Source organism: Cydia amplana, chromosome 11 (genome assembly GCF_948474715.1).
Source record: "Cydia amplana chromosome 11, ilCydAmpl1.1, whole genome shotgun sequence".
Classification (NCBI taxonomy): Eukaryota; Metazoa; Arthropoda; class Insecta; order Lepidoptera; family Tortricidae; genus Cydia; species Cydia amplana.
In genome coordinates this window covers 10,775,591-10,795,957 of record NC_086079.1, presented here as the reverse complement: position 1 = coordinate 10,795,957, position 20,367 = coordinate 10,775,591, and the positions used below count along the sequence as shown (strand labels likewise).

The following is a 20,367-nucleotide window of genomic DNA, read 5'->3' as shown; positions in this document are numbered from 1 at the left end:
TCGATGGACTATTTTTGACTTGAGAATTGAGGATTGTTAAAGTAATTTTGAACAATTATATTTTCTGGTTTGATTGATAACAAAGTTTGATTTTAATAGAAATTTGAGTGAGACCCAAATTGTTGGTCAGGAATGACCGAGCGATGAGATACTGTCCTGAGTAGTTTGTTACAGAATCAAATGCATACACCCACACATGAGGACGTGTGTAGCGCAGGACGGCCGTGTCGGAGCGAGACACCAGAAAGACGTATTGCAGCATTACAGTTCATAGTTAGACGCCTGTATAAAATCGACTAGCAATGTTTGGCGTATTGTTGAACTAAATGACAGGTAGAAGGCTTTGGAACGTCAAGATGACGTAGTATCTTGAGTGAACGTAGGCACGAGCAGGCATTTTTGTCGTTATGTTGGTAGACTGGTCAGGCAGGTTTACCAACTTGAATTGGAGGCGGGAGCGGTTGGCTCCGCCGCTGGAACTGGCTTCCTTCTTCTTGATCGGACCGCGCTAGAGATCGGACGTTAGCCAAGCTCGTGCCTAATTCGCTACGTTCCTGAAGGCTTACACCTGAAGGATTATTCTGAAAGCTTATAGATTCTCACGTTGTTTAACCGTTTAGCTAAGTGTTTTATTCCAAGTGTTATTTTGATTTCTTATGTGCCATTAGAAGCTTACTTTTGTAAAATAAAGATTTGAACGATTTCATGTGATCTTTTTATTTTTATTGAATTCCGATTCCATCGTAAGATCGTTTAGTTATTTTTATTATTTAGTACTCAAATAATAGTAGGCACTAGTATGGTTAATGAGTCCGAATGTTTATTTCATGCGTTGGTAGCATACCTACTATTTTGGCTGTGAAGTAATACATCTAGGTACTACCCCCACGCGCCCACCGCCATCGGGACCATCCGTCCCCGACATATATATATATTTCGGGGATCTCGGAAACGGTTCTAATGATTTCGATGAAATTTGGTATATAGGGGTTTTCGGGGGCGAAAAATCGATCTAGCTAGGTCTTATCTCTGGGAAAACGCGCATTTCCGAGTGTTTTCCGAGCGAAGCTCGGTCACCCAGATATTGGGTATTATTCTTGAATTATATTCCTAAAATTAAAATTAGAATACGCCTGTAGATTCAAGATTATAATTTATACCAATATTTTATAAGTGTTGCGAGAACAAAAACTCCAATTTAACTAATTACTTTTTTTTATATTTGGGGAATCTTAGGCTCCCAAATATTAACAGTTGTACGTATTCTTGAATTATATTCCTACAATTAAAATTAGAATACGCCTGTAGATTCAAGATTTTATACCAATATTTTATGTGTTGCGAGAAAATCACTTTTATTTATGGAATCCAAGCAAAACTAAAACATTTTTCAATTTTTTTTTTCAAACAAACTCCAATTTAATTAATGACTTTTTCTTTGAATATTTGAGGAATCTTAGGCTCCCGAATATTAATAGTAGGCAGGACACCGTCTAATATATTATTAGTGCCCTAAAACGGTTTTTAATCAATTATGTATCTGTACCTACTCAATCACGCCATTTGCTCGTTACTCGGGGAAGCACATTACCCTGTCCTGCCTGTACGCAATAGGTTTTACTCGTAAAATTGATTGATTAGAGAATGATGAGCAGTTTAAGAAATATAAGGTATATTTTAATATAGGAAACAAGTATCTTTGAAACCTTTCAATGAATACTGCCAATCTTCTCCATTAATTTAGCAACTATCTTGTAGCACTACTGCACTCCACATTTCAGCCGCAACAGTCACTAAAACAGTATGTATTTGGAATTTCTTGCTCAAGAAAATGGTAAACTATCGATTATATAAGTTTGCGAATGCGTGGTACGGCCGAGAAAAGTCGGATTTTTTAATATAAAAATGGTTCCATTAAAAAACCTATTGATGTAGTTTTTATCTTCAAAGTCGGTCTCGTGGTTTCTAAATAATTCAATTTAGCTAGCTTTGAAATTTTCTGATTTTGTCTCAGCGTCTCACGGCCATATTTAAACTTTAAGATACGTCAAATACCTACTAGAGATTGAAACGATATGGAATGGATGTGTCGGTGTCAAACAAGTGTCAAAAGTGACGTTTCTTCAAACAAACGCGTCACTTTTGACACTTGTTTGATACTGACATATCCAATCCATATCGTTTCAATCTCTAGTATTTGACGTATCTTAAAGTTCGAATACAGCCGTCATTCGGTTTGAACGCACTGTAGAGAGATGTATACGTATAACTAAAATGAAACTACCTCGTTTTCAGAGGCTGTAGAGCCTAGACCAGCTTTATCATTGTTCAGCGGTGAATTATGACTGATTTGACGAACGGACGCCGCTAAATTATTAATTGAAACAGAAATTCATTTCCACTCACGCATACTCGTAATACCGATGACGGTGACGTACCGATGACGGGTACAAATCCAATTCCAATTCAATTTCTTTTCCATTTTTGCCATCCGAGTGCTCAAGATTAGTGTGACAAATTAGATTTGACATTGCGCGTGATTGTGTTTATATTATTTTTATCCGAATTAGGTATGTTTATATCCATACTTAATATTATAAATGCGAAAGTGTGTCTGTCTGTCTGTCTGTTACCTCTTCACGCTTAAACCGCTGAACCGATTTAGTTGAAATTTGGTATAGAGATAGTTTTAGTCCCGGGGAAGGACATAGGGTTAGTTAGTATAGGGTAGTTTTTATCCCAGAAGTCATTCTTTCTTCTTCTTCTTCCTCGCGTTGTCCCGGCATTTTAGCCACGGCTCATGGGAGCCTGGGGTCCGCTTGGCAACTAATCCCAGGAATTGGCGTAGGCACTAGTTTTTACGAGAGCGACTGCCATCTGACCTTCCAACCCAGAGGGTAAACTAGGCCTTATTGGGATTAGTCCGGTTTCCTCACGATGTTTTCCTTCACCGAAAAGCGACTGGTAAATATCAAATGATATTTCGTACATAAGTTCCGAAAAACTCATTGGTACGAGCCGGGGTTTGAACCCGCGACCTCCGGATTGCAAGTCGCACGCTCTTACCGCTAGACCACCAGCGCTTCTAGACCACCAGCGCTTCTCCCAGAAGTCATTCTTTAAGGGGGTGAAAAGGGGGGTGTAAGTTTGTACGGGGAATCGGTAAAAAGCAGATTGGATCAAAAATAAGCTACCCAAATTACTAACTCCACGCGGACGAAGTCGCGGGCAGAAGCTAGTTGTTTATAAAGTACAAGAATTACGTTTTGTATTGTATGGTCAATTTCTAGCAAGCCCTATTTACAAAAGCTTACTTACCAAGTAAAGTTAAATAAAAACTTGTCAGTAATATTAATATGACTTTTGTTTGGCATTATTTTACTGCTTTATTAATTAGAGCAAAACATATTTTCCGTCCATTTATGTGAGTATGCAGTTAAAATAAATTATGGGGTAATTAACAGGAGCTGGTGGAAGTTATCTCGACTCGAATTACTCGGGCTCAGGTAAATTGCTAATTATTCGCACAATAGCATGGTCATATAAAAACAAGCTAGCTAATAATTATTACGGTGTGAATGTATAGGTATGTATGTTCTTGTAATTTGTTGTTTTGTACCAGCAGTTACATATTTATATCTAGGTAATTTGTGTTTAGTTCAGTTAATTTCAAATAAATAAATGCAATCTTAGTCCAAATCTAATAATATTCAACTACAATACAAGACCTCTTGATCAATGTTTTATGTTTATTTTTGATGCTACTATTGGTTAATATATTTAAGCGCATATTTGCATATTATACTACATTGGCGTGGTTGTGATCAAAATAATATGATAGTTTTCAATCTCTAGTATTTGAGGCAGTAAATGAAACATTCACGATACATTCTGATGGTTTATTACAGTATTGTCTGATCAACAAATTGTATCTTATTTCCTTATCTACTATACACTTATAAAAATATATTTACACCCCAACAGCCTACAATTTACATACAGCTGGCATACATTATCTATTTACAATTGGAGGGTCCTATTTGATGTAGGGCGGCCCCTGGAGGTCCGGCCTGTGTCGGTGGTGGGCCCCTCGATGCCTCAAGTGTATAACCGCATCCCTCATTTTCTCCTGCCTCAAATTCTTAATATAATCCTCGTCGATAGAGTGTCTGTTCTTTCCACGCTTCTCCCTCTCACTGTCTTTGAACAAAACACACCACAGCGACTTGTCCTTATTGTCCCACAACAACGACTTAGTGTACTCCTTCAGCCTGCGACTGTTTTCCTCCACTCGCCGCATCGCAATCTCTATTTTAATCAAGTCTTTGTAATGGTCCGACACCGGCGAGCTGTTATTGCCCTCCGCCTTAACGGCGCTTATATTAATTCTCGACAAGTAATAATTCTCATATTGGCCAGCGGAGCCTCGTCGCAATAACCACACGACACTGGCGACAAACGTGCACGTGACTATGAAAGTTAATATTAGGAGAGTCAGTCGGAATACTACGCTGGGAGACGTACAACTCATATCACTTTTTGTTTATGTTTGCGGACGCACTGTGGGTTGTCGAACATGCCGCGTTGGCGTAGCTCGTGCTACGAAGGCTGCACGTCCGTCCGCTACGAGCGCCGCTACGAACTGGCGGGAGGCTTCGCCGAACCTCCTCGGCGCACACTCACTGTTTATCTCTGCTGTAATTTGCAGTCCGAAGCTGTATCCGAGTTGCAGCTGCCTTTAAATCTCTACGTGCAAGCTTTCTTTGTACTTTTGTGAAGTCATTGTGCTGGAAGTTTTTAAAATCGTAACTGCGGAGTCATAATTGCTCGCTTTGAATTTTAGGATGCATAATTTTAGAAGAGAAGTAAATGGTTTTATTCAACATTTCCTTTGAATACACGCTGTTTTACATTAAAGAAGTTTCCAGTGACTGCACTATAATGTTGTCATTAAAGTGGAAAACGGAACGACAGCATTATACCAACAATAACATGAACCGAAGGCAATTAATTATATACTTAGCAAGTAACGCATATTAATTGTCCATCACAATTGCTCCTTGACCTAATCCTGACCTTATTGACGGGAATGGCCAATTACTCCATCCCGCAATGCCGCAGTTCGTATAGGGACAGGACAGACCGTCGGCTCGTGCGAAAAAAAAACCGTTAAGTGGCCGGCTATTTAATAAGTATGTATTTATAAAAAAAATAATACAAACATTTATCCCGTGGGAAAATAATGAATAGGTAAAGAATAATGCTTTTCTCTAAAATATTAAATAGGCACCTGGGCACTTAATATTAAATATTTTCTCTGAAATAATAAATAGACAGGCACTAAATAGTACACTACACACTATAGCCATATTCGAACTTTAAGATACGTCAAATACTAGAGATTGAAACGATATGGATTGGATATGTCAGTGTCAAACAAGTGTCAAAAGTGACGCGTTTGTTTGAAGAAACGTCACTTTTGACACTTGTTTGACACTGACATATCTATTCCATATCGTTTCAATCTCTAGTATTTGACGTATCTTAAAGTTCGAATATGGCCGTGACATATCCAAACCCTATCGTTTCGATATCTAATATTTGACGTATCTTTAAGTTCGAATATAGCTGTAATATAGTGAACGTTCCAATTATTTCTCGATTCATTTTGTGGACCTATTAAAACTTATCAATAAGCGCTAAGTTGAATTCTATGTTGAAACGATAAGCGAAGTGGGTCGTCGGGTTCCAGGTTAATTTCCTAATTTGGCTCGAAAGCGCCGGCGATAAGGATCGCGTCGCACTGCAATTACGATATTTTGTTTCAAAATAAAATCCTGGAGGCCGATGCTGTTTTAACAATCACTGCCGGCGACCCGCTAGGCGAGTTCTCTGTTCGTAGGCGCTTTAGACTGTATCGCGGACACGTGTTAACACAAACACTGTCAGTGACCGCTAAACGGGTTCTTTGGTCAGAGGCGCTTTTGGCTACAAAGCGGAAAATATGTGTTAACCATCGAGTTATACACCGTGTTTTTTTTTTATTTCCGTTAATTTCAAGGGTGCATTCCAGAGCTTAAATCAAGTAACTTTCTCAAAGACACCGATATTCTAATTAACTCCATTTCGGAGATAATCAATAATTTATTTTTTTGCTATAACGCCTCTACAAGCGTGTACACTTGCCTTAGGGCCGGTTTACATATTGATTAGTGTTTAGAATGAGTTCACACATTTGCTACTAAACTTAAGTACAATCTCGGTCGATCGATGTTCGAAATGACATTGATATGTCACAGATTTCAATTGTTTGGTTGAGTTGAATCTAATGCCCGTGTTACAACAACGCTATATGCTACATTTAATTAGTTTTTAAATATTTTTTTTTTGTAAAAAAAAGCAACAAAAAAAATTTTTTTTTTAAATTAACTATGCCATTTAGTTCTCTTAAACGTACTTAACCATACCCCGAAGTTAACGGAATTCAATAAAAACACGGTGTATGTCTTCCGGAGTTAGTAATACGGCCAAAGAGTGTAACCGAAAAAGAAGTCAAACTAGGGGATTTATATCTCGTTTTGATGAAAAAATCAATGATGTCATTAGCAAAGAAAAATGACAGAACTATCCCCGTTTTATATCAATCCGTAGTTTTAGCATTTTGCATTTGCAACGCTTATAGATCCTCACAATAATAATAATTTAATAAGGTTAGGTTTTTTATAATGTGTTTATATGTATTTTTTATTGTTTTGTAAGTGTTTTTATATTTTACTTTTATATTCATATTATAAATAACCTAACTTAAGACCAAAAATAAATAAAGTATTAATAATTTAATAATAATTTGTAATTTGATTATCATTGTTGACATTGTATAATTACGTTTGCATGCTAAATTATTGACGATCATAATGTAAATTCATATAGATTAGCGTAAGAATAATTTATAGTGTAATTTATCACTAGTGGCTCTGTGAACTGTAGACCTCGCGAGCAGAACTTAAAACTGAATAAATGTATGGCAAAAATATTTATTAAAATATAGGTATAGTACATGTAATATAAACAAAAAATTAAAAACTACATAAAGCTACAAACAAAAATTAAACGAATACGCTTAACCCGCGCTTGATAAATAAAAAATACGATTTTTTTCATTTTTTCAAATAAAAAAAAATAGGTAACAAAAAGTTATGCAGCAGTATACAATTACTGGGGATGGAACCAGGGACCTGCCGATGCAAAAAAAAAAGCGAACGTTTGCCAAATACGCCATTATAGTTCTTACTAAAGCTGACGAAATTTAGCTACTCATTCTCAAGTAAAAACTAAATATCTAAATACCGCCAAAACCAGCGATACAAATTTTCTGAATTTTTGGCCATTTAATCTATAAACATATCTCAAAAAGAAAAAACTCTTATGATACCGATACGACTATTTGTTTAGGCGGGAGCTATCACGACTCCGCCATTTTGAAAATTTTCCAAAAACCGGATCGACAAAAAAAAATTATTGAGTCATAGAATTCGGTCACAAAATTTCACGAAAATCGGTTAAGAATTGCGACCTGTAGAGGAGAACATCCGGACATACAAAAGCAAAATGCCCGAGTCAAAACGTAGACCTTCGCTACGCTTCGGTCAATTATAAAATAAATAACTAACCAATGAGGACTCGTCTCATAAGGCATCTCGCTCGCACTAATTGGTGCGCGTGAGATGCCTGATGACACGACACAAATGTCGTAACAAAATAAGATCAAAACGTTACCAAATTGTGAAAAGAGAATCAGCCTCCTGTTTTTACACCAAATTACAGCGTAAATACAGCCTTTGCGAGATCGATTATCAGAGTAAACTGGAGACGCGTTTTCAATTTGATTTCCCAAATAATCCACCCGTGATGGATGTGGTTTTATGTTCTGTATTACGAGCTGGAGAAATATTACCTTCATGATCGTTTAGAGTATAGAATTATATGGGACCAACTTCGGGGTATACCCTTTCCAATAAAAAAATAATTATCAAAATCGAACTACTCTGTAAAAAGTTATGCGTGATCATACAATAAAAAAAAATATACGCGTCGACTTGAGAACCTCCTCCGTTTTTTTCGTCGGTTAAAAAGATATAGTACCTTAGGGTTATATAGGGTTCCGTACCCAAAGTGTAAAAACGGGACAATGAATCGCATGAGCTAGACAGTTGAAATTTTCACAGATGATGTATTTCTGTTGCCGCTATAACAAATACTAAAAAGTACGGAACCCTCCGTGAGCGAGTCCGACTCGCATGACTTGTCTTGTCCGGTTTTGAATTGGTATGGTTTAATTGTTAGTGTACTCAAGACGGTTTCAATTTGCTAAAATTACTAAGTCCATTAAGCTAAAATGCGAATCTGTAATTTTAGGTAAGATAAATAATTATAATTGATTAAATATTGAACATTTAACTCTCTGCGCAGTCGGCTTATTTACACGAAATCTAAATTATCTGAACTCCCGTAAAATGGGGTGAGTAGGTGCAAAACTGACATTCAAACCTCGATAACATTTTATTTTTACATATGCAAACTGAATGGTGTATAAAATAAGTGTTCCGGATGTTTGTATTTTAGTTTTTATTTTATTTTGGGTAGTTCCATTTCATGACTTAGACGATAAACAGGAAATTCCACCTCTCCCCGTAGTCCCCCGTATTAGGGGTGAGTTGGGATTTCATACAAAGGTGATTTTGGAAGACTGTTGGATTGATTTTTTTTATTATGAGTATTAAGTAATAGCTCCATTTTAAATTGGAATACATTATGTTTGTAGCAGTAGCCTTAAAAACCCATCTAACCCCTCTTTCATCCCTTCTCACCCCATTCATGACCTAACTCTCCCCGCGAACCCTACTCACCCCATTTTCCGGTAAGTTAACGGGTGTTACGGTGTGTAGATAAGTATTGTTAAACAAAATGAATACGTAATGCCTTTCATTATGAACTTTATTTTATCCAGAACTAAAAGCAAATTTAATTAATACAGATGAAATATTCTAATCCGATTTAAATAATCAAATGTATAATAGGTACATTTTGCTATGTGATATTTTATTGAAATTCTCTTTATAATACAATGTGTATGATATTCAAACGTGTCATAAATACGATACGGATAAAGACTGGAGCAGCATAATGGATGACTCATGTTAGACCCGGCCGGGTTAGGACCGGAGTTTCCGGCGCTTCGTTTTCTATGGAAAGAATCACGTGTTCAGCAGTGATCTGTTATAGAAAAGTAAGCACCGGAAACTCCGGCCCGGACCCGGTCCGGCCTAACGTGAGTCATTCTTTACTGTTACAACGTAACGAATTGCTGCAACGTTGACTCGAGCGCTGTTACTGTCAATTGACTCGAAGAATTGCGTAGATGTAGGTAGTTGTGCCATTACTGTCGTGATTAGAAAGCTGACATTTGGATGACACTGCAGCAGTTTTTATTGCACTTACATTATCTTCGTGGTCCTGAAGACTAGCAATGAACGTTTCAAAGACCATCCGCTGTATTCGGAAAACAAGATCCGTTCTAGACTAGAGAACGATATGATATGTACTAGATGTTGTAATAGTTTAGATTTCAACTAGTTCTCTTTTGTAGCTCAATTCGGGCAACAAATGTCACTTTTACGTTAAAATATCGTAATAATATCTTGTGGAAATCGTTCAAGAGTATCTCCAGAATCGTGGAAATGTCAAATTTGACAGGCTAGATCTTAAAAATATCGTTATCGTATCTTGGTGATGTCTAATAGACATCTAATAGATGTCTAGTTCAAAATCCGAATCGGGCCCAATCTCACTTTTGAAACGTTAGAGGTAATTTCCAAGCTTATAAATAAGTCCCGTTTCAGTCAAATCGTGTAAAAATTGTGAAACTTTTGAACAGTGTCAGCAATCAACATAAGGGTGGAATCACATCTGTCAGCATCAAGCCGCATTTTATATATGAGAAATTGCTCGTTAGTATGAAGATGCGTACGCATGCTTTCAGCTTTCCGATACGTACGCATCTTCATACTAACGAGCGATTTCTCATATATAAAATGCGGCTCAATGCTGACAGATGTGATTTCACCCTAAATAAAGCTTACATTGTTATGTTCAAAATACATAATAAATTACATAATAATGAAAATACCTAGTGTTTCCTAAGCCGAGTTAACGCGTTAAATTGTGTGCATTAAATTTAAATTGAATAATCAGCTTAAAGCATAAATTTTAATGCGACACAACCGGGTGTAAAAATGCAAAGCGGACGCCGTGTAAATTGCGAAAGGTTAGTTAGCAGCTCGTAAATTGTAAATACTGGAACACCGTTAACCGTGGTGAGCAAGTTTTGTTCACAACGATGTTACATCACGGTAGAATAAAATTAAGAAATATCGTTCCTAATTATTTTGTAAGTTGTTTTTATTTAACGTATTCCTTACTCGGTTTTATTTTTCCACGTGCAAATACGTCGGGTAATTGAATTCAAACCTGACACCTAGGACGCAACTATTTCAAGATAGGGATTATACAGTAACGGATATTGGGGTTTTTCAATCAGTATTGGCGGAACCGCTGTCAAAAACTGTTAAAACGTGTACAGTTTTTTTGATGTCGTTGTTTAGTAACACTCGTTGAAATTCTGTATTATAGAGGCCCAACGGAGCCGACACATCTTATTGATATAGGCTTCCTTTAAATAAGTAGATATAAAAAACCAGACACCTATTGTTTGTGCTATCTGTTGCTGTTGTGAGCTGTTTTACCCCCCTCTCCCTTATAGACTATCTATTTCCGCTGCATTTTGCCAACGCACTTGAGTGGTTGTACAAAGGTGCTTGAGCTGCGGGCGTGTTGATGGAGGTTCGGGTCAAGAGAGTAGGCCAAAGACTCAAGTCGCGTGCGAATAGGTTTACATAGGCATTTTAATTTCAAGTGTATATTAAAAGATAAAGATAAGATAAAAGATAGTTTATTCAAGTAGGCATAATTACAATGCGCTTATGAACTTCAAATAAAGTTAGGTAGACCGGCTCCAACCCTACACCTCTGCCCCGAGAAGATTTAAATCCCCCCTCAATTGGAGGAGGGTATCCCATTATGGGACCGGCAACAAACTCGGCGGGACACATCTTTTCAAAAATAATTACATCTTATAATTAACATGCATTACGAGAAAATAAGGAAAAAAAATACAATTTAAATTACTATAGAATTCATGCAATTATACACATAAGGTGTAATAGAAATTTGATTTAGAAAATATACATATGTACATGGAATCATACAAATTCGTAGCTCTTTCAGAAAACATATCAAAAGGAAAAGAAAATAAAGTTATTAAAAGAAATGGGAAAACATATTATATAAATCTGATTGATTATTATGAATTACCAACATATAATATTTGATGTGCTTTCCTGCTTACCTGAGCTATGTCACCTATAACTCTATACATAATACAATGTTTTTAATTGCTACTACTTTTTATTAGTTTCTGGTTTGGACCATGCATGTTTGTCTGTCAAGTAGTCCTCGACTCTGTAATAAGCTTTTAACATCAATGACTTTTTTAAGTAATTCTTAAGAGCTGGAAAGGGTAATCTTAAAGCATCCTCAGGTAACTTGTTATAAAAATGAATGCATTGCCCAACGAATGACTTTTGTACCTTACGGACACGAAACTTTCTGATAGCAAGCTTATTTTTATTTCTAGTGTTAAAGTTATGGACATCAGAATTCTTAGTGAAGGAGTCTAGATTCTTAATAACATAAATAATACTATCATATATGTATTGGGAAGCTACAGTTAAAATATTAATTTCTTTGAAAAGTTCTCTTAATGATTCACGCGCTCTTAAGTTATATATAGAACGAATGGCTCTGTTTTGTAAGACAAATATAGTCTGTATGTCAGCTGCTTTGCCCCAAACCAGAATACCATATGACATTACACTATGAAAATAACTATAATAAACAAGGCGAGCTGTTTCAACATTAGTCAATTGTCTAATTCTCCTCACGGCGTAAGCGGCCGAACTTAATTTGTTAGCTAGTGTTCCGATATGAGGACTCCATTGTAGATTTTTGTCCAATGTTAAACCAAGAAACAGAGCTTTATCTACCATCTCTAAGCATTCATTATTCAAAAGTATTTTAGTATCGACTGGTTTAACATTACAAAAGTTACTCCTTTTCTTTTTATAGCAGAAAAAATATGCTATGTATTTAACGCAATCCATAGCTTTTTTTTAATGAAATATACCTAACTATTTTAGCGGTTTATATCGCATACATTAAATTTTAAATAAATACCGACTTTTCGAACTCTTTACCTACAGCGTTCGTGGTCAACGGAAGATTGAGGATAAATATTTATGTTAATTTTGTAAAATAATTAAAATTCAAACGGTAATTACTTGATCCCTCATTTGAAAAAAAAAACTACATAAACAACATATTTGAACATCAACCTTTAAATTAGGTATATTTACAAACATAAGTAGAAATGGCGCAAAAAAACAAGGTACCACACTATTTATACACACACTACAAACCATAATATTTATTCCTAAAGCGTTATCGTTCAAACAACATTATTTTAGTACATTTTGAAATATACCTAACAAACGTTCATTATCTAAATTTTCAGTGCTATAGAGAGCTATTATTACGTATTAATAAGCTCTTTCTAACTAATTACAGTAATTCTACCGAGGCGCTTTACGTAATTAACTTTGAAATTTTAATGTTTCACATTCTGTCAACACTAAGGCCGATAGAAAATAGGTAAGTACATAACACTATAGCTTAACAAGCTAATTCGAACGTAGGTACAGTTGCATGTTTTAATTTATGACCCATTTTTAGGGTTCCGTAGCCAAATGGCAAAAAACGGGACCCTTATAGGTTCGTCATGTCTGTCCGTCTGTCCGTGTATGTCACACACAGCCACTTTTTTCCGAAACTATAAGAACTATACTGTTGAAACTTGGTAAGTAGATGTATTCTGTGAACCGCGAACCAAAAATAGAAAAAAAAAACAATAAATTTTGGGGGTTCCCCATACTTAGAACTGAAACTCATAATTTTTTTTTTCATCAAACCCATACGTGTGGGGTATCTATGGATAGGTCTTCAAAAATGATATTGAGGTTTCTAATATAATTTTTTTCTAAACTGAATAGTTTGCGCGAGAGACACTTCCAAAGTGGTAAAATGTGTCCCCCCCCCCCTGTAACTTCTAAAATAAGAGAATGATAAAACAAAAAAAATATATGATGATTACCATGCAAACTTCCACCGAAAATTGGTTTGAACGAGATCTAGTAAGTAGTTTTTTTTAATACCTCATAAATCCCCTAAATACGGAACCCTTCATGGGCGAGTCCGACTCGCACTTGGCCGCTTTTTCTACCTTGTCACAGTGACAATAGCATGAGGTCTCTAGCGACTTTCACTGTGACTAGGTACAAAAATGGGTCATAAATTAAAACATGCGACTGTACACTGATATAAGAATCTTACTTTGTCATTCAGCTATCGTGCATCTCGCTCGTACTTGGCCGTACATGTATGCGCGGGCAAGACGAATGATAACAACAGTCTGTGTGGTCGGTCTGGCTGTCCGTCGTGAACTGATCTTATTTTGTCGTGTCGTTGTCATGTCTAATTTTGAATTTAAATGTCCGTAGTTCCAAATATATTTTACATAGTGTAAACAATTGTTGTTGAACCAATAAATATAAAATAAAATATGTAGTATATTTAATCTAAACTAAAATCACCTACATGTTGGATAATACATACTTTTAGATATGCCTAGCTGATCAGGTGCAAAGTCGGGAAAGAGAAGTGTGAACATTTTCTAGTCCGTAACTTCACAAAGGCCTTCTATTAACTTGTAATAAAAAATTGAGTGACAGGTGCTATTCTTCCCCTACCAAGTAATCCAAAACCATGAACTTAAAATTTTGTTTTAATTAAGCCAAAATAGGTTTAAATTGCACGATCATGCTTCACCGCAATCAATATGAAGCTGAAATGTAATCCCTGAAAATATCCAGCAGCCATAATCACTGGCTCATTGAAATTTAGTTATTATATCGTCCGACGGGCATTAGCTGAGAATATCACAGGTCTAACAAGTTCATGTGAAAAAGAGCCTATGATTCGTGCAATCTTTAATACACAAGTGCCCTTTTGGAGTAGCGTGGCTGGACTGTCGATACGTCTAGCACTCATACAATGCGGGTATTCCCGTTAAATATGCAAGAGCTAGCCGACTGGAATGAACCACATATATTTTTAATATTCCATTTGTATTTGTAAATATATTGTATTTAAAAAAAAAAAAAAAAAAAAAAATATTCCATTTAAGGCGCAGCGCTTAGTATAGTGATGTAGACCTTTTCTGTAGATGTTTTGTAAACATGTTTCTTCTGCTATGGTGGGATATTTCACCTTAATTTTGTAGAAGACGCCTAGGTATTCGTTTTGAAAGACTTATCCCACACTATCGGGTTAAAGAACAAAACATGACCCACTTTACGTGTAGGGTTAAGGTGTAAGTACCTTTAAAATATTTTTAATTCTAGATTTATCGAACCACTTAGTCGGCGTGATTGATTTATATATCCATGCCAAATTACAGCTTTCTATAGCACTAACGGTCAGTCAGCTCGGACGGAGAGACAAACTGACGGATATGGCGAAACTATAAGAGTTCCTAGTTGAACGTAAAAAAAATAAACCGTCATTAAAAAAATACTGAGAAGCGTTTTATGGTTAGAATTTTCCTCGCCTTAAGCGATAACAATAGATATTCATTATTGACTTGTAAATTTCACGTTTGTTGCTAATAATATATCGTTATAACACCAAAATACTTGCCGAATATGAAGTCACGTTTATTGTTAATAATATATCGTTAAAACACCGAAGGAATACTTACCGTCGGTATTTTCACACATTCTTTCAGTAACTGTAAATGATAGATAGAAGTTAATTACCCGTAATTACTGGTATGGAAACATGGAATTCCCAGTTTAATTCGTACGTTCGAACGTGGTAGCCCCTGTTAAAACTCTGACTTTGAATAATTTAACACAGTAATCAATATAATTTACTCGGTATCGTGTTCATAAAAAGTTTTTGTTTTAACTTAATGATTTTAGCCTTTTTAATTAGAGTGAAAAGTTCACGTTAGTTTAAAAAATAATAGGTATGTAGATACCAATATGTTACGGAATAAAAAAATAGTTTGATTTTAAAGCATTGATTAAAATAGCAATGTATAATGGACCGTATGGTCTACAAAAATACATACATTATATAGCAAACAATATTGACTAGGTATCAACTGAACTACAACGTTAGTGTCATTTTGAAATTTTCTACTTATGTAGGGTGACTGCTATAGTTATTATTGGCCACTACATAGTAATTGGCCTTTCCTATCAGAAAGAAACTATGTGGTAACCAATAAATATAGCAGTTACCCTATTTCTTTTAATTAGTACCTACTTGAGCAGGAGCGTAGTTAAAAGTACCTATACCTACAAACTGATTATATTTTCATTACGCTTTACTATTTATCTACGCTTTATTTTCAAAGTTATATGAGTTGTTAAAGTATTATCTAATCGCATACTTAAGCAAATGTATCAATAGTAAATATAGTTTGTCAAAGGACTGTCTCATTTCAAACATAGACAGAGAGAATCATACTACCCTAGTACTAGCACCCAAAAGAAAAGGATGAGTATAGTTTTTTTTTGTTCTTATTTACTGACAAATTGGTTTGACCAACTATAAATCCGATCATGCTAGTAGATTATGTTAACCGATGCATTTCACAGCCGGATCCAGGCAATCTCCGACAGTTAGCAACACAGAGTCCAATCTGCATTGCAGTGCAGGCTAATAGACCTACAGATCTATATTATCAAGAAGTTACACACACAGCCATATTCGTCACTTTTGACACTTGTTTGACACTGATACGAGTATCCGATTCATATCGTTTCCATATCTATTATTTGACGTATCTTCAAATTCGAATATGGCTGTCAGTAAAATGGAACCTTTCCGCACTGTGCCGTGTCATGTATAACGTATGTACCTACATACCTAATTGCTAAAAGTTAAACTGTTTAGACGACAACGGTTTCACTCACTTGAATCTTTAGTCGCTATTGGCGACATGTTTCGGGGCCTTCGGGGGTCCTTCCTCAGGCTCGAGTGCTCGCGGCGACTGCAACTCGTGCGCGATCAGTGCAAAATTCAAGTGAGTGAAACCGTTGTCGTCTAAACAGTTTAAAATATGTCTCACGAAAGTTTAATATCGATTATTGCTAAAAGCTAGTTTTTAGTAAGAGCAATTGTTTGGAGATTATAAGTTATTAAAAGAACGTATAAAAATAATGTTGTACTCTTCTTTTTTGTATGCTTTACCGTGGTAGATTCATTGGTTACCTTTTGTCCTCTAGAGTGAAAACTTGAAAAGAAGAATAAAATCGCACAAAGTACTCGTTCAAGTACAAGCTTTCTTAAAATTAATTGTTTTACTAAACACTTCTTATATTAAGTAGCTGTACCCGTCTACTATTTATTAAATAATGGTATTATTATACAAACACTTCTATTTCGTACTCATCTGTCACTAGTAAGTAGAAAGTTTGAAACTTTCGTTAACCTTTTGGACGCCAATGACCGATATATACGCACCGCAGGTCCAACGCCAAAGACGTATTAATCGGTCATAGACCACAGAGCAACATAGACCTAGGTGCATATGCATAAAGTTCAATTTCAGTTTTGACACTTCGGTGACGTGGCGTCTGAAAGGCAGCTTTTGTGTTTGACACGGCGTGGAAAAGGTTAACCATATTATTTGCAAGATATTTTTTACGCCACGCAGTGCCACAAAGTGCAATAAAGTGAATCTATTGAGCGAAATCCTTCCTCCAAAAAGTATGAAATCATGATTTCATATAGTAATTTAATCAGTCAACTACATAGTATAAAGCTGGAGGCTGAAATATGGCAGCACTATTTGCCGACACTAATCCAAACAGTGAAACTCGGACTCTTGTCAAAAATACCAAATTTAATCACTAAGGGCTCATTTAGATTGTGCGAGAACTCGTATGCGAGTTTCATTACATTGCGTCATTTGATCGGTCGGCTGAATTGACGTAACCTCAATGGGCCGCAATGTAACTAAAATCGTATTTAATCGTATCTAAGTGTGGAATCAAATTTATATGAAAACATATTTTATAATGACACTCCCTCACTTAACTCTATTCAAGTCTGTGCGAAGTTAGCTTAGACGGACTCTGCGCAGAGCTTGGTATTAGCCCACAGCGAATAAACAAGCAAAAAAATTAAACTCACAAGTGCCGCTGAATAAACCGAGATTCGAGAGTTATTCATGTGAAAAGTGACAAATGAACCAAAATCAACTCTGCTGAGTGAAAACCGCTATTCGAAATTGAATTAATCGTCGTTGAATATGCAAAACTGGACATTGTTCGGCGTCGAACGGTTCGTTCGATTAAGTCCGCATTGTTTTCATGCTTGATTATTGTTCAATGTTACAAATTGTGACTTGATTATCTATTGTCAGGCCCCCCGAGACCGCCCCTTGTATTGTTCGGTTTGACGGCGACGCAAGACGTCTGACGGTGCAAGGACCTTTCAGAGGGCAAATTCAACTTGTTTTGGTGACAGCCTGCAATATAACGTTAACAATCTTCATTTTATACTTAATAAATGGTTTACCTCAGAATAGCAGAGTTCATTTATTTCAACAACAAAGGAGACGACGTTAATGTGTACTGGTTTTATGTTAAAATAAATACAGTACCCGTTTGACTAGTCTAGATTGCATTATATTTTGTGAGGTAGGTACCTATAGGTAGTACTATTTATTTATTTTAATTATTTATTTAATGCAAAGGCATTATTGTCTATCGCAATACAACGCGGCAACGCAGCGAGCGTGATGGGCACCTTTGCGTCGATGACAGCCCGGGAAGTGTTTTAGTAAGTAGTTATTTTTTATATTTTAGTTTGTATTTATATTTAAGTTTCTACAATTTATTTCTCTTACAATATAATATGGTTTATTAAATTTAAATTATAACTTATCAAACTTATCGATATTTTGTGACGACTACTATAATAACATACTTGTATATTGAGGATTAAGCGACTAAATTTACGCACAGAATAGAACAGTACCTACTTACTACGTAATCTAACCAACAAAAGCACTTACCAAATGTTTCAATGTTCAGGCGCGTTCAAAGAAACTTAATTAATTCCGTTTTGCGGAAGCCAAATTTGTTACCTATTCATTTCTCGATTTACTCAAACGCAAAACACAATTTGCGGATCGCAGGATGGAATTGAAAAAGTTTTCAGTTATTTATTTGAAACGCTTCACGTTGCCGCAAGCCCAAGCATTAATTATTTTTAAGCAAACTCAAACACTTCGAGAATCTTCTCCAAATAAGATATTTTTGGAAGATGAAAGCCGTGTGAAAAAGCCCAAGGAATTCGATTTTAATTGGTTTCTTGTTATTCCTTGACAAACAAACGTAATGGAACTATAAAAATTCAAAAACAAATACAATCAGTTTAGCAGCAAGAGCTAGCAAATGACGTAAAGTATAAATAATAGCAAGTTTATTTGTTTTATTGCATTTTATCGAAGTGTTTGTTTAAGAAGCGAATTAATTAATTAATAATAAGATAATAATTATATTGATTATACTTAGTTTATTTGCCCTCAAACTCATCTACATCTCTACCTCATTATCGCAATTTTCTAAATTAGTAGCTACAAGTAGCAGTGCAAGTTTCTAAATCAAATTTCACATAATTTATTTTCAATGACTAAAGCGATCCAATCGAACAAACGCAGGCTACTTGCTAAATGACTCAAGCAACTAAAGCTTTTATTTAGATATAGATATTTACGGTGAGGGTGTTCTCGAGCGAGTCGGCTAACGCAATTATTTACCATACAAAACGTTTAGCAAATTACTCGAGATCGAGATAAGAGCGGGAGGGCCCGTTAAGGCAACGCCTCAGAGCCGAAGACGCAATTGCTAAGGCTTTCCATTTGCATGTTGAGAAATTAAAAGATTCGAATACAACGACACTTTAGGTATACAACCAGCAAAAGACTGTACGATTTCATTGACCGAAGCGTAGCGAAGGTCTACGTTTTGACTCGGGCATTTTGCTTTTGTATGTCCGGATGTTCTCCTCTACAGGTCGCAATTCTTAACCGATTTTCGTGAAATTTTGTGACCGAATTCTATGACTAAATAAAAAAAATTTGTGGATCCGGTTTTTGGAAATTTTTCAAAATGGCGGAGTCTGTCATGTGATTATCAGGATACCTACAACCCCCCCTGTTACAAAAGAAATTAAATTGTATAAGATAATAAATACATATTAACTCATCCTCTTTCCTTAAATTTTGATTTCAACATTCCATTGTATTTTATTGGTACTAAAATTATATAATACGAATAGTTTATTTGATTGAATAAGTAAAATTGGCTTCAATAATTATGCTTAACATAATTAATTGGTAAGATACTCATATTAATTCTATTATGGTTATCTAACATCTATATGAACATGTTCACCCGCATGCTGTGGTGTCACATAATATTAAATTAGTAAAAAAAATGACACTAAAAAGGTTGTAGCTTTTAGGTATTACAAGTGTTAACGCCTCGTCTTTGCTCGGGAATCTTCGGGAGCCGTCGCCGACGCAACGCATGGTGCGGGGCGCGGAGAAGCGAGGCCGGCAGCGGCATTCTCTCAGCAATCTTGCGACGGACGGTCGTGCCCGTCCGCTTACCACTAGTGATATTCTACCACCTATGTATCACCAAAGTACTTAATTATACGTGCATGTATTGGACTACGAGTGTCATTTTAACTCACCTCATCCACGACCCCAAGATCTTCTCGTCCACCCCTACATGCGTGGACATGTGGCGACCGTGACATTTCTTCAAAATCAAACGGTCATGAGGCGACCGTTGGAGTTCGAGCGACTGTAATGGCGACTGCCGAGAAATAACGGACTGCACAAGAACAAAGAAACTGGGATTGCTGCCGTGGCGCTTTGGATTCTACAACACTACAAGTTGAAATAGACATCAAAAGTCAATGCCGATGTGAAGTAAGCCCGTTCCTTTTGTTCCCTAATTTTTATAGACTTCTGTTTGCTATAAATTAGTGCTAGCCTACTTGCAAACGTCGGGTTATGTATCTAGCTTTATGCGTACTAGCCAATTT

At 36.0% G+C, this 20,367-nt stretch overlaps 1 protein-coding gene and 1 long non-coding RNA gene across 2 annotated transcripts in view; both read left to right on the top strand.

Moving 5' to 3' along the window:
- LOC134652116 (uncharacterized) overlaps positions 1-6,789 on the top strand; it is a 38,258-nt gene extending 31,469 nt beyond the window's left edge. The window contains exon 2 of the mRNA XM_063507284.1: positions 6,716-6,789. The gene's annotated coding sequence lies outside the window, so the exon portion shown is untranslated. The remainder of the gene's footprint in view (positions 1-6,715) is intronic.
- Positions 1-13,379, top strand: part of LOC134652140 (uncharacterized) — a 156,229-nt gene extending 142,850 nt beyond the window's left edge. Inside the window, exon 3 of the long non-coding RNA XR_010097164.1 lies at positions 13,110-13,379. This is a non-coding gene — a long non-coding RNA (uncharacterized LOC134652140). The remainder of the gene's footprint in view (positions 1-13,109) is intronic.
- Positions 13,380-20,367: the final 6,988 nt, after the last annotated feature.